Raw genomic sequence first — 6,481 nt, 5'->3', positions numbered from 1 at the left:
TATTAGTTTTATGAAGATTAAACATTCAGAGCCCTTAATTATATTTTTTATTATTCTTTAAAAATCATATTTGGACTGTAGAGTTTCTGTACTCTGTGCATAAATTTCACTGAATTAAAATCGTAGTCATACCAAGTCATAGCGAAGTCTATGGTGATTATTGACTGTGTTTGCATTGATCTGACTAAAGGTCATATTACCTGAAAATATTCCCGCTGAAAGAATACTGAGTAAAAAAAGCCAAACAACATGATTTTTGATTATATTATGGCACATATTCTTATATTTCCAGAAATTGTAGATCCTAACCAATTTACCCACCTAATTCATTCGTTTGAGCAGGCGTATATCAGTATGATTCAGAATGAAGCAGAACATCGAGCAGTTGGACAGCCTTAGTTTTGTTTGTATATATTCATAGTAGAAAATTACTTTTCCTGGGGGTAAAAGCACAGATAGAGACTGCTTGCAAAAAAAAAAAAAAGAAAAGAAAAAGAAAGAATTTTCAGCTTTAAACATAATTTTTCTATCTGACTATTTTGCCTGGGAATATAGTTAATGATTCACTCCCCAGTTAAAAACAACAACAACAAATAGCCTTGTAGCACTCGTTTCAAGTGCAAGCACAGGCATAAACCAATTGGATCACATTATGAAGATATCTCGAGATTGAAGTCGTTGCTTTTGTAGTAATGAGTTATTATTAATCTCTGGCTCTCTTCCACAGCGTGTCATTGTCCTATCTTCCTCCCCTCAACCCCAACTGGCTCCTCCCTCACTTGCCTCGCTGGTTCTGCCAGAGGTTTTTTCCTGTTAAAAGGGAGTTTCACCAAAGGGCTTGCTCATAGAGGGGGCCATATAATTGTTGGGGCTTTTTCTGTTTAATCTGTATAATTGAAGGTTCTTTAATTTACAGTATAAAGAGTAATTGAATTAAAAAGTCTGGCATCAAACTGACGGAGTTTATCAGTTTAACGGTGCTGCTCATTTGCTAGCTTTGCGAATAATTGGTTGTTGTTGCTATGACAAATGCACATCAAAGAAACAAACAAAAAACTAAAAAACTAAAAAAACAAACAGACAAAAACAACATAGGCTCCCCCACCATCACACACTGAAGCAACACCTACTTGTAAATCGTGTATTAATGCATATGCATTATTTCCGCCTCAATCTGGTGTTTTTCCATGTGGTCAAAGCCATTAAAAGAGGGAAAGAGTAAGTCTGGAAACCTGGCAACCATCTTAAAACACCTTCAAACACTTACGTTCATTTCAGTGTCAGTGGTCACTTATAACACCACTTGCAAGAGTCTCCATGCTTTGAGGGTGGCTGTATCTCAGGAGGTAGAACAGGTAATCTATTAGGTGGAATGTTGGTGGGTTGATCATTGGCTGCTCTTGTCTGCATGCCAAAGTATCCTTGACCATGATAAACCTCCAGTTTCTCTCCTGGCATTCATTGTCATTGCTAGATAGAAAGCATTTAAATGTGCTTTGAGTTACTAATTAGAAAATTGCTTTATAAGGAACTAAACCATTTACTTTCTGGAATATGTTTGGTGCCAAGATTGAAATATCTAAAAATAGCATTTAAATTCAAGATAATTCTGTTTACGTATATGGAATCAGTGTATTCCAGAATTAGTGTGTAATAAATTAATTGATTTTTATGAAGCAATGCAAGACATAGACAGTATCACTCACTGCATTGGTGAACGCCACACACAGATCCCTCAGACGAACAGTTCTGCATGTCCTCCACCCTCTGTCCACCTCCTTTTTCCATCCTCATCCTGTGGGGATGTGGGGGAATGCTGTAGTGGCTGGAGCGGGAGGGGTGAGACAGACACATCAGGCCTCAATGATTAAGAGTCCGGGTCCAATGACCATGAGTGTCCTCTTCTACTACACAAACACCTTACAGCGGATCTGGTCTGGTAGAGTGTGAACCCTCCCCACCTTGCTTGGTCAGAGGCACGGATGGTGTGTGTGTGTGTGTGTGTGTGTGTCTGTTTGGGGGGGGGGGCATATGGCCCGTCATCTACTTCTGATGGATGGGGGACATTACGGCTCTTGGGGACAGGTGCCACTGACGATTAAAGGCTCCAGCCAGTGGCTTGGAAAGAATGGAAGTGGAAAGAGGAGAGAGGAAGGAAAGGGAAACTGTTGCCGCAGAACGAGTAAACACAAACACTGCAGGGAGAGCAGATGTGAAGCGAGTAGCTAGGTGGAGGGGAAGGAGCAGGCACTGCAGGTAGAGGAGAAACAGATGGCAAGGGCAGGGTTTTTTTCTCTGGATTTGGATTTTAAGTGTGATACAATACGACTGCCTATGTATCAAGACAGTGATCACATGAGCTAACATACCTGCGAACAGGTGCACAAACACTTTGCTCTGTCTCTTTAACCCCCTTTTACTGACACAGCCTGCCAGTGTCCAACAGCTGATTGGCTGCTCTGTGCTGTGATGATGACATTTGTTTCCTAACCCAGTCAGTAAGCTATGGGGACAAGTATCCCCCAGGTCCAGGTTCAGGAGTAATTCACCTGTCTGTCACTGGCACTAGCCCTCCTCCCTGTCTTGTCACAGCATTTTGTCACAATTGCTCTTCCAACTTGCCTCCACTGCCTCAGCTACTCACTGAAAAGCATTTGCGAGTTGAACGAGTCCACGTAAATGTTTAATTTCTATCTTCCTCATCAGTGCAAATACAAGAACCTGTGTTTTATCTGATATAAAGCAAGTGAGTGTCAAATTAAGCACTCGCTGTCATGTTGTGTCGCCCATAGGACCTTCCATTCCTAGATAATGATCGCAGCTCTAAAATTGAACCCCCTGTGGAGGTAAAATGTGACAAAAATAATCAGCGTGCTGCAGCTCATTTCCATTATCGCTTCCGATCATGGAGAGAAGGAAAGGGGCTCCGTTAAGAGGAAAGCCACGAGTGAAAGACAGAAGATAGGTAGGAGAAAGCAGCATTCCACTGGGATTGGGCCTCTCTTTGTTGATGCCAAGTTCAGGAGACTGATGGTGGAATTGAATCTCTACAAAACCGAAGGAAGGAATAATAGGCCCCAGCTGAGAGAATGGAGCTATACTTTGAGTTTCTACTGGAGAGTGAAATGTACTGCCATCAGCAGGAAAAAAGAAGGACCCGAGTGGGAACCAATGTCTATCTCTGCAATACCAGTGATTATCTGGAAATTGCCTTGACATTCAGCTATAATTTGCTTTGTAATGACTGGAAATAGTTGGGGATGAGTCTTACCAGATTGCTGTAGTATCCAAAATTGCAACTGTGAAAAACAGCGTTTTCACATTTGCAAACAGCAGGAGGAACCACTTCATCAACACCCCTCCTTTTCCAGTTTCAGTTGAGGCCCTTATTCTGATCCCCTAGTCGTTGCTTTTTTTTTCCTTTTCAAGAAAGAAGGAATACATCAGTGTTTACTGTTGTAATGTCTAATGTTTGCTCATCTGCTTATCCATAATCCCTCAGCACACATTCCCTCTCCTCCTTGGCCTCCATATTAGGGCTTTGCTGTCATTGATGGATTAATTCCTCTGAATTTCTCAGGGATGATGCAGAGCTAAAACATACTATGAGCCATGTCTGACTGTCACAGCCACCACAGTGTCTCTTTGGGTTGTTTGTGTTTTTGTACTAAGATGAAGTAGGAGCTTTTGAGTGGAAATTCAAAACACATTTAAGTAACAACAGCACTAGAAGCACATTGCTTCAGATTGACTTTCTGACCCGTTCAACCCGGTAAGTCAGTGTGTCGTACTAAAACGTACGTTCTCTTTCACGTGCTGTGACAACCAAAACTAATTAGAAGTTTGAGTCCACCAACTGTTTATGGTCTTTTAAAGCACTTATAAACAAATAGTGCATAAACCAAAACTTTTTAGCTCTGCTCCCCTAAAACCAATGCATTCCAGCTAATTATAATAAAAGTAGTGTTCCTTCTCAGTTAGTCCATGTCTGATAGGTTGTCATGTGGGTTTCTGCTTCCTCTTGAAAGTGTCCCTTTATCAGTGAATCCACACAGATACTGTTCTGAGCCTCTTGCCAGCTTATCTCTGTTAGACTGTTAATTAGTAGCAAGTGCAGCAATTACACTCAAATATCCTGAGCAACAAAGACACAAAAGATGCCCCCCAAACCTACTCCCACCCCCGCCTTACACTGGCCTTAAAACTAGACCATCTCCCACAAATGACAGAAAGGAGAAAGGGGTGAAGAGAAGGAAATGAGGAAGGAGATTTTTGAGCAATACAAAGACAAAAATCGGATAAGACTCTGCTGTCGTTTTTAATTGGTTTGTCTCTCCTGAGAGGAGCCCCAAATCCGGAAGGTTTTAGATGTTGAGCCTTTTTTCCATATATGTCTGTAAGTTTGAAAGTCTGTTTATACATGAAGGCAATTTTGCACATATGTAACACCACAGTGGAGGAAAATAATGCTCATTTTCCAGCTCAATATTTTTACGCTTGGACCCTTAAATAATCCTTATTTATACTATACCTAAACTTGGCACAGCCGCTGTCTAGAACTGTCTTCTGATTGGCTGTCCCTTGTAAACAAAAGGTTTGCACAGCAGCTGGATGTTGGCTCTGCATGTCTGAGGTGACCATAGGCACATCCACTCTGCTTGACATCGTACAGGGTTAAAAAAGAAGTTTGAGCCTGAGTGTGTGTTTGTGTTTGAATTTATTTATCCTTGTTCTGAATATAGTCACAGTTGTGTCACATTGTGTTTCCTGTTTTATTTTGACAGTTCCTCATCTCATGTGTGTTATGTTCTGCTTTGCTTCCTGTCTCTTGTCAGTTAGATTCCTTTGTGCCCCGGGTGTGTCCTCTCTGCCCTGATTCTTGTGTATTTATTGTCTGACTTTTCCCCTGATCTTTGTCATGTCTCCTTTCATTCAGTTACGTAACTGTGAGTCCTAGATCCCAGTTTAGTTTGAGTTTTCCGTTATTTTGTATTTCATTTTCTGAGCTCCAGCAATAAAGTTCAGGTTCAGGTTCTGTCTCCAAGTCCATCCCAGTACTTAGAAGATGTACCTATTAAAGTTTTCAGTGAGTGCATGTATGTACATCCCAGCATAATGCATTCAGAAGATTTGTTGACATTTTTCTTTTGTTCCAGGAAGTTTTTTTTATAAGAGCAAAGGACCAACATGATCTGAATTAGATCTAGCTTGTAGTCTCCACTTCCTGCAGATTCCTTTAATTGTGTGCACTGCTTCTAAATATGGACTGGAGATGCCTTACATGCAGAGGAAATATTGCCATCATTGGAATGTCAGAAATCATATTTAACCCATATTTGAATAACATTTTGAGAAGATAAATACAAATATAAGGGCAATTTGAGATGCCAAAGGGCCCTAAAGTCAGGGATTAAGAGAACCAATTTTTTGCCCATTACACTAGGCCAAGCTGCAGCAAATTGCACTAGTCTTTATCTTGATTTAGAGAATGACTATAGTCAATGATGACCTTCACAACAAGAACACAGAAGGACACACTATTGCAAGCTGTATGGACTGCGCCCCGCTGGATGTGTCATTATTTGAAAGCCCTCAGGTGTTAGCTTGTTCTCCTCACGTGTGCAATTGGCTGCTCTGTGAACAGCTGACTAGACAGCAACCAGGAAAATGGCAACCATCTGGCAGCACTGGGGATCTGGGGATCTCCCCATAGCATTCATTATGGGCAGCAGAACTCCAAGGGAAAGTTGAAGCACAAATTAGGATGTAGCACATAATCTTTAAAGGTTTGAGAATGCTTCAGAATTATGTTTAATTCTAGAGGGAGTTGGTAATCTACATTAGATAGCATCTGTAACAGCAGGGTGTGTGGTATATCAGCTACCGAGACATTTAACAGACAATCATCAACTCATAACTTCATAAGCGCTGTACTACAGTAAACATCTGGCTCCTTATGGCAGCACTCAAAATCACAGGATTTTGAGCGTGTCTTCTGCAATTATACATATACTGTAGGTGTTTGCATGTGGGAATTTGTTTAGTTTTATCACTGCTGCTCTATCTAAAATCACTACTTTCAGTGTTTCGTTGTGCCCCAACAGACACACACACACACACACGTGCCCTTCATATCTTAGTGAGGACATCTAATTGACATAATGCTTTCCCTAGCCAATTATCCCAACCCTAACCATCCAAAATGAATGCCTATACCTAACCATAACCTAACTGTAGGAATTTTGCCAAGAGTTTTGGCCCCATAAAGGACTGTTGATCCCCACAAGTACTGTAACAGTTGAATTTTTGGTCCTCAGAAAGATGTATATGTGAGAAAACACACACACACACACACACACACACACACACACACACACACACACACACACACACACTGCATAGGGAAATAGGCTGAGGTATGATGGCAACTGTTAATTCAAGGTGACTGCTATCTGATGGCAATGATGTGGTAATGCTCACT

Source organism: Simochromis diagramma, unplaced genomic scaffold, assembly GCF_900408965.1.
Source record: "Simochromis diagramma unplaced genomic scaffold, fSimDia1.1 OVJJ01000317.1, whole genome shotgun sequence".
Lineage (NCBI taxonomy): Eukaryota > Metazoa > Chordata > Actinopteri > Cichliformes > Cichlidae > Simochromis > Simochromis diagramma.
This window is presented reverse-complemented; position numbering follows the sequence as displayed.